This window comes from Trachurus japonicus, chromosome 8, assembly GCF_045865225.1.
Source record: "Trachurus japonicus isolate A0001 chromosome 8, Traja_1.0".
Lineage (NCBI taxonomy): Eukaryota > Metazoa > Chordata > Actinopteri > Carangiformes > Carangidae > Trachurus > Trachurus japonicus.
Window position 1 is genome coordinate 817,791 of NC_140914.1, and position 8,133 is coordinate 825,923.

Consider the following 8,133-nt stretch of genomic DNA (forward strand, 5'->3'; position numbering starts at 1 on the left):
GGAAGTTGTCAGATCCTGGATTACAGGCCTGAACACCTTTTAGAACTTGGCTGTTGAGAGATGAAAAACGCTGATCCATCTCAGCAACCATCCTGTCAAGGCAAGGTAGATACAAGTTTGTTTTCAGTTTCTCTGCATCACCTAGGTCACTCACTGCCCCACAACTAGAGTCCACTACATAGTCCTCCATCTGTTTCTGCTTCTGCCTTTGTCTGGTAACAGCACATGACTCTGGGATCTGGTTGGCTGCACAGTAGGCCTTTGCTCTATCATAAAGCTCAGCAGCCTTCTCATCTGAGCGCATATCCTTTAGAGTGGCACACAGCGCATTTGTACTCCTCAGCTTTGGCCAGGTCTACTGTCTGACTTGACTGCAGATATTTGTGTAGGTTTTCAGTCACAGGCAAAAAAGTCTTGAACATCATCAACAGATACACTGTGGAGAACCTAGCAAGTTTGACATGGAGACCCACTGTCATAGGGTTGTTGATGCTGGATAGGCACTGAAGCACTGCAGGGAGATTGTCTATCATGGCTAGGGGCTGTCCCAAACGATTATTTTTCTTCCGATTAATCTATCAACTATTTCTTCGATTAGTCGATTAGTCTAATGATTAATTTTTTGACTAATCTAACGATTATTTTTTGGTTGATTTGGTTCATTATTCCTCCACCACTGCAGTGGGCAGAGGCTCTTGTCCTTTTTAAGTGACTGTTGTTCAAAGTACATTTGTACCTCCTTTCTCAACATTTTACCCTCATGTTCCCGGTCATCGTCATTGTCATTGTTGCTGTCATCTGAGTCTGAGTCCATCAGTGTGTCCAGCAGAGACTTCTTACCCTTGATGGGCAGCTTTCCTCCTGGTTGGTCACTGGCTGAGGCACCCTGCTCCATACCTGCTTGAAGCCGTTCGCTCTTCCTGTTTCTTGCTTCACGTGCAAGAACCTGAAGTTCAGCTTTCACTTTTTGGATCCCATTGGGTGACAGGAAGCTAAGTTTGCAGTACCTTTAATAAAAAAATAAATAAAATAAAAAATGTTAAAACACTTTCCATAATATAAAGCATAAACAAATAGACAAAACACTAAAAGCAAAGGAAACAGGAAAACAAAAACAAGCAGCAGGTAGTAATAACAACAGGTAAACAAGGTTATACACATGCCAGGCAATAACACAATAAAACCAAAACACAAAAACCTGGGATCAAGGGCAGTAGCAAGGACACACACATTTGGAGCATCCTCCTCAGTCACTGTGGTCTCTCTGGTCCACCTTGAAGCTATCTGCTCTGCTGCAGCTGCCTGAAATGAGTTGATAGGAGCACACTCAAAGGATCTATTCTGCCTTGATTTCTGGAGACCCTTTACCAGGCGAGGTAGTGTAGAGACCGTCACATAACTCTCTGAACTTAGGAAGACTGTGGCTTCCTCAAAAGGCTTGAGAACTACCTCAAGTTCGTCTTCAAATCCAGGTAGTGCTTTCCCCTTTTAGTGATGTCTGGGTCTGACAGGACTGCAGTCACAGGCCATCGCTGCTCCAGAAGGCGACTCACCATGTAGTAAGAGCTGTTCCAGCGGGTGGATACATCCTGAATTAATTTGTTCTCATCAACACCCATGGACTTTTGTTTGCTCTTTAGCTTGCTGCTGGCCAGTTCACTCTTCTTGAAGTGCTCTACAAGTGACCTTGCAGCCCCAAGTGTTTTGTTTATTTGGGGATCTTTCTTTAGGGCATGACCTATCACCAGCTGAAGTGTGTGGCCAGCGCACCTGTGTGAGGCAACTCCATGCCTCTCGTTGAGGATCCTCAGAGCTGCCACAATATTGGCAGCATTGTCGGCCAGCCAGGATGTCTCTACTGAAGGAGATGCCCATCTTTTCTACTACTTGTTCTAACCAGGCAGCAATGTTTTCAGCCTCATGGCGCTCCTCCAGTGGCATGGTGGTAAGGATGTATGAAGTAAACATCCATTTCTCATTTAGAAAATGACAAGTTACTCCCAAGTAAGCCTCTGTGGCGACACTTGTCCAACAGTCAGTGGTGAGTGTGATTTTTGAGTTTGCATTTTTTATTTCTGCTTTTACTTTCTCAAGAGTAGCCTTATACTTTTCCTCCATCAAATCAGTGAAGTGGTGTCTGGAAGGCAACAGGTACCCTGGATGAAAGGTTTTAATCATTTCTTTGAATTCAACACCATCGACAATTGCCATAGGCCTCATGTCCTTAACAATCATGTTAAGGATACTTTGTGTGAGCTCAGATGCTCTTTCAGGTTTGCATTCCGCTTCATCTTTTTTTTAGAGGGGAAAAACTGAGCCACATCAGTATGGTCATGGAGCAGACCAGTGTTTCCTCTAGGATTTTTTTTAAGCCGCCGATTTTTCAATTTTTTTTTATCACCCTCATGAACGATCTGCACGCTGTGCTGCGTCCAGGGTGCACAGAGAGCAGCAGCGGAGTAGATTTTTTTTTTAATATATATATTTTTAGGGGCTTTTTTGCCTTTAATGGACAGGACAGTTGAGAGAGAGACAGGAAATGGGAGGCAGAGAGGAGGGAAACGACACGCAGGACAGGGCCGCTCGGCGCGGGACTCGAACCGGGGCCGCCCGCAGCGAGGACCACAGCCTCAACACATGGGGCGGGCGCTCCACCAACTGAGCCAAACACCGCCCCGGCAGCGGAGTAGATTAAGAAAAAAAAAAAGTCTCTCACTGACATAAATAAATAAATTAAACAGCGTTTCACAAGCTCTCATCTCTGCCGTCAGCCCCTCCACCTGCCGTCTGTCGCGCGCGCGGATACGTACACAGACACGGGCGCATGGACACTCAGGTACATAAACTGTAATGCACTATATCGCGCTAAGGGCCGGATTTATTAAGATCCCAGATAGCGGGCGCTATATTGTTTGCGCTCGCTATAATATTGCGTGTTTGGTTAGTGCACGCAAAACAGCTGATCTACTAAGAGTAACCCGCTAAATGAAAACACGTGCAAACCGCAATATGTAAATGAGGGTTTTGCGCGTCGTAATCGTTTCCGCCATGGAGAGAGTGGACAGAGAGCTGGACGGACGAAGGGACAGAATGACATTTGGTCCGATGCATACAGTGACAGCACGTGTGTTCATCTCTCTCGCGCTCTGTTTAGATAAATAAACACAAATCGCTACAGGGCCCAACTCGTCATATACTGACGAACAGGCAGCAGCTGCAGCGACAATCACACACCTAATATGTGTGTGCCGCCCATGATCCAGTGGATTAATAGAGAGCTCAGGTGGGACACATGGATCTAAACACTCTGACCACAGACCAGAGGGATCAAAGGCGGGTGAAGGCAGCGGTGACGTGTCTCAGTCCGGGACCGGGACTGAGAGACGGAGCTGAGCAGTCAGGTACTGGAGAGGAGGGGAGAGGAGAGGAGCGCACTGCAGGACAGACGTGCCCCGTGCGTAACGGTGCGTAAATGACTTTTAACACGGCTGAAAAACTGTTACAGAATTACCCAAACGTGAGGAAATGCAGAGATGTAAGATCACGGGGCTCTGACAGGTATCAAATCTATAAACGCATACGTTTTGGCGAAGTTGTATCAGTTCCCTGGTGAAAAAAAAGTGTACTTTATTGTATTTCAAGTATATTTGTATTTTGAATAGTATATTGAAAATGTAATTATACAGATTGTACTTTATATAAATATATAAAAATTACACTAACATCACACTTTCACACTAACACTTTTAACACACTTGAAAATAATTATACTATATTACACTTTATAGAAATATATTAAAATAAAATATACTTAAAGTGAAATTTATGTGTAATTTCTAAAGTGTACTTATTTGAAATTTGTTTTCACACCTACTTTTGATATATTTTAAAATGTATGCTAAAATTGTCATTGTAAAATACAATGATAACATATTTTGAAAGTATACATTTTAATATCAACACTGTAATATTAAGTTTGAGTGTATTTTAAGTTACATTTGAGTTTAATTATAAAGTGAAGTTATTTATGCTTGTAGCCTACTTCAGGACATTTTGGAAAGTGGTATTAGCCTATGCACCTAAACCCGTTTATTAAATTTTGTGCTGTGTGTTTGGCAAAAAAAAAAAAGATAGGCTACAACCTTACACACATGAAATCACATGAAACAATACACTTAATTAACACTTAACAATCATCCACAAGAGCGTTGTAGAGTTGTTGGCTTGTGTGTTTGATAGTCTCCGTAGCGGTAGCTGAGCAGCTCATGTCTCTGCCCCGCCGATCTAAAAACAGCTTGTAGGTTACCGTCAATTACAGTAAAAGTAACAAACCCTGTCCCTAAGACTAGAGATTAACGGGCAAATCTGCCAAAATGTTGAAATATCCCTTTAAGCACGTTGTTTTAATGTTATAATGTCTGTTGTAACCAAGGTTAAAAGTCTGTATTAAAAATGAGTTGATTGCATATTAAAACAGCTGAATTCATATTTAAAAAGTTAATTAATAAATACTAACTTATGTTAATAATTAAAAACAGATACTTACCTATAAAAAGAAATTGAACAGTGATAAAATATTTTTTTATACGTTTATTTTGAAAGCGATTGGCTGGAGATGAGCTGTCAGCCAATCGGGAAGAAGCTCCCGCCCCTTGACCTGCTCAGAACAAGGTTCACTTCCTCCGGAGCCGTTGTCAGGAGAGCGAGCAGCCCCGCATCGAGCACGACACTTAGCTTGTGAAGAGGAGACACTAGTAAAAGTTGATAAAAGTGATTAAAAACTACGGGATAACTCCGGTGACGCCCTGGACCTGTGAGAGTGAAGCTAGAGGGACCCGACATCTCCACCAAGAAGAAAACGCATCGGTGAGAAATCGTTTTTTCCATGCTAAATGCTAACCGCCAGTGCTAATCAGTGCTAATACCAGAGAGCTTACCCACTCGTGTGAATCACTAGCGTTAAAGCTAGCACTAGCTTCATTTTGAAGGTGCAATATGAGACGTTTTGAGAATTTGTTGCACACTGAACTGTAAAATCTGATGATTTAGCACAGTATCTGCGTGTTGGGACTCAGCCCAGTCAAAATGGAGTATAAGACTGCATGGCTTCTTTGTCTCCCAGACAAAGGAAAACCATTGAACTCAGCCTCCCAGCGTCCTTCACCTTTTCACACCTAGGTGTGAAACCTCCACTACTGACCCCCCATTGGTCAGGTATGGCCCCAGGACCTGTGAGGTCACAGGCCATATAAAAGGAGAAGTGCCCTTCTCTTCTCTCTCTCTTCGCCCTCTCTTCTTCACCTCAGCAGGAGCTGCCGCTCCTCTCAGCTCCTCACCTGGAGCTACTGCTACAGCTCTCCACTGGTAGCGCCGCGAGTGCCTACCAACGGATTAAAGAAAAGGAACCAGCTAGCACGACGCAAGCTCTGCTAGTTGAGCTACGGAGCCACAACGCCAAGCAGAGCAACCAACCAACTCTGCAAGGAGAAGGACTCTCCTCAACGGAACTCAAACTACTCAGCCAGGACGGCTGTAGTTCACTGGACAAAGACACAATCACTGGACTTGACAAACCGCAACAGGACCGGCAAAACCCTGCAACCGCAGGAATCCCCACCAGCACCGGATCTTCTCACCTTCATGTGACTTGGTAACGTAACTGGGCCTAGTTAGGATTACCTTGCACCTTGACTAAACATAGAGTACTTCAACTATGCCAATGTATGTATTGATTGAAATCAGTTAAAATACTTGAGCTTTGTTGTTGTTGCTTTGTTGTTGTCAGCTATAGTCTCATATTTAGTGAACCTATGTTTAACATGCAACTTGAGCGTTGAACAAAGGACACACCTTTGTTCACCTCCCCCACATCACATGTGGTTGGTCTTAGAGGCCATCTTGGAGGCCATTTGGTTGTAACCCCCTTTGTCTCAGGACAAGGCAACCATCCTCCATCTTTTCCATTGTCTGAGGTCACACTTCACACCTCACAGACACATGGTCATCCACACTTAGTCACACTCTCACCAACACACACACACACACACACACGTGTACATAGTGTATGTAGCTTGTCTTAGTTTCATGTTTTGTTATTCCATTTTCTAGATGTGTCCAATAAACTTCCTTGAAACTTTACTTGTCTGTTAATGTTGTACAATAGTGAGTATGCCAACCTCTACGCAGTAGAACTTCTAAATCCTTCAACTTTGCAGCTATTGATAATGTTATTTTGTTAATAATTATTAACTTAATCATTAAACAAGGTTCTATATTAATAGTTAGCACACCCTTATGAGACTGACTTTGGTACATTGGCTGTCTGGTGCCCCGAGGTGGATTTAATAAAATTAAATCCCATCAATAATTTTTATAGTAATTATTAATATCTTGGTATTGATATTTTACTAATTTGATAGCCAATAACCTTCTTAATAATAACTTTACTTATAGTTGGTATAACCCCAACATTAATGGTGCCCCCTTTGTGAGGCATCTAATACACCTTTAACACCTTTTCTTATAAGTTGTGTTAGAGCACAACATTAAATGGTTTCCCCGTGCGAGACATAATTACACTTTCTCTTTAGTTGTGCTAGAGCACAACATAAATGGTGCCCCGTCCGAGGCTGTGTACTGTTGGCATTTATTCACATTTGTACAATATTAATTTTGAACAAAATTTTGGACATTACTGAAAGTGAAATCCAAAACTGAACTAACCAAAAGTTCACATAAAACAGAGTCTGCTACACGAGTAGACATCTGACTTTACATGCAGAAAGTGAATTGTGCTGAATTTTGATTTATTCCTGAGTTTTGCTAAAACTCCATGAGAATTAAGCCCATTGTGCTGCATCAAGAATTTGTGACTGTTGCTAGTCTTTCCAGTTGAGTCTTCTCTGTAGGAACTTTAAGAATTCCTGTCCCGCATTTGAATTCCACGTATTCAATGCTACTTTGTTCTGTCAAAATTGGTTGTTAAGCTAAGTGCTCCCCTTACCCTTAACTTTAAGACACAGCGTGCCGCCGGCCCTGTGTAACCTAGAGAGCTTGTACCGGTTGTCACTGCCATGCATTTCAACCTGATTAAGAATAGAGCTTGAAGATAGAGCCACAGTGTGCTGCCAGCCCTGTGAAGTTTTGTACCTTGCTGTCACTCCCAGCTTGAGTTACTGTAAGAAACCACTAGAGTAGTGCATAGCCAAAGCTACACTACAAGGTGTCTGCCAAGCAACACCACTGCAAACCAAATTTGCTTTGTTTTATAGGTTTCTCATATTTGCTTAATCTCACCTCCCAGAGTAACAATGGAGAACCCCTCTGTAGAGCAGTTCATGTCTGCCCTGGCTCAGAGCCTAAACCCCGGCTACTCTGAACTCATCAACAAGTTGAATCTCAGTGAGTGTAGGAAAGAATTGGACTTGCTACTCAATGACAGATGGGATGCTCAGAGAGCATCCAAGGGCCCGTTGTTACGATGCATGCTTCTGATCTGCCACAGACAGACCAGTCTTTCAGCTCAGACCAAAGCAACTCTGGAACAAGAGGTAGAGTCCCTAAGAGTGCAAAATGCTAGTCTACTTCAAGAAGTAAAGACAGCAAACCAGAAAGCTTTACGTTACCTAGAAAATTTGCACTCAGCAGAGTTAGATCTCTGTTCACAGAAGGAGGAGTTGTTTAAACTTAGGTCAGAACGCTCTGACTCTCCACAGTCTTTCAGACAAAGTGATTCAGGTTACTCTGATTCACACTCCTCCCTTGGAGAAAGGTTAACTCCTTCTCCATGCAGATGGGAACATTTCCCACCTGACCTGAAATCCTTGGGAACTAAGTCAGCTCCCCAACCTCCACTAAGGTGCAGAGGTAACAGCCACCTGGCTTCCCATCTTTCTCACGTAGATAGTGAAGAGACATGTAGTGTATCATCTAGTGTATATACTGCACCCCATTCTCAGCCAGTTAACTATGCTTTCACCCGTGCTCAGCCCTCCAAAGGGGGGACTAGAGCATTTCAGGACTGTTCATCCTCTTCCCTGCAACACCAGGAGAGGGATGACAGGGGTTCAGTCCCTGTCTTCCCACCTGTAAGACCCAGAGCACAGGCGGTAGATGTCCAGGATAGCTTAGTCT

The 8,133-nt window shown here is 43.2% G+C and overlaps 1 pseudogene; it reads right to left on the bottom strand.

Annotated features, from left to right (window-relative positions):
• Positions 1-290: 290 nt before the first annotated feature.
• On the bottom strand, positions 291-2,220 carry LOC146982245 (E3 SUMO-protein ligase ZBED1-like; annotated as a pseudogene).
• Positions 2,221-8,133: the final 5,913 nt, after the last annotated feature.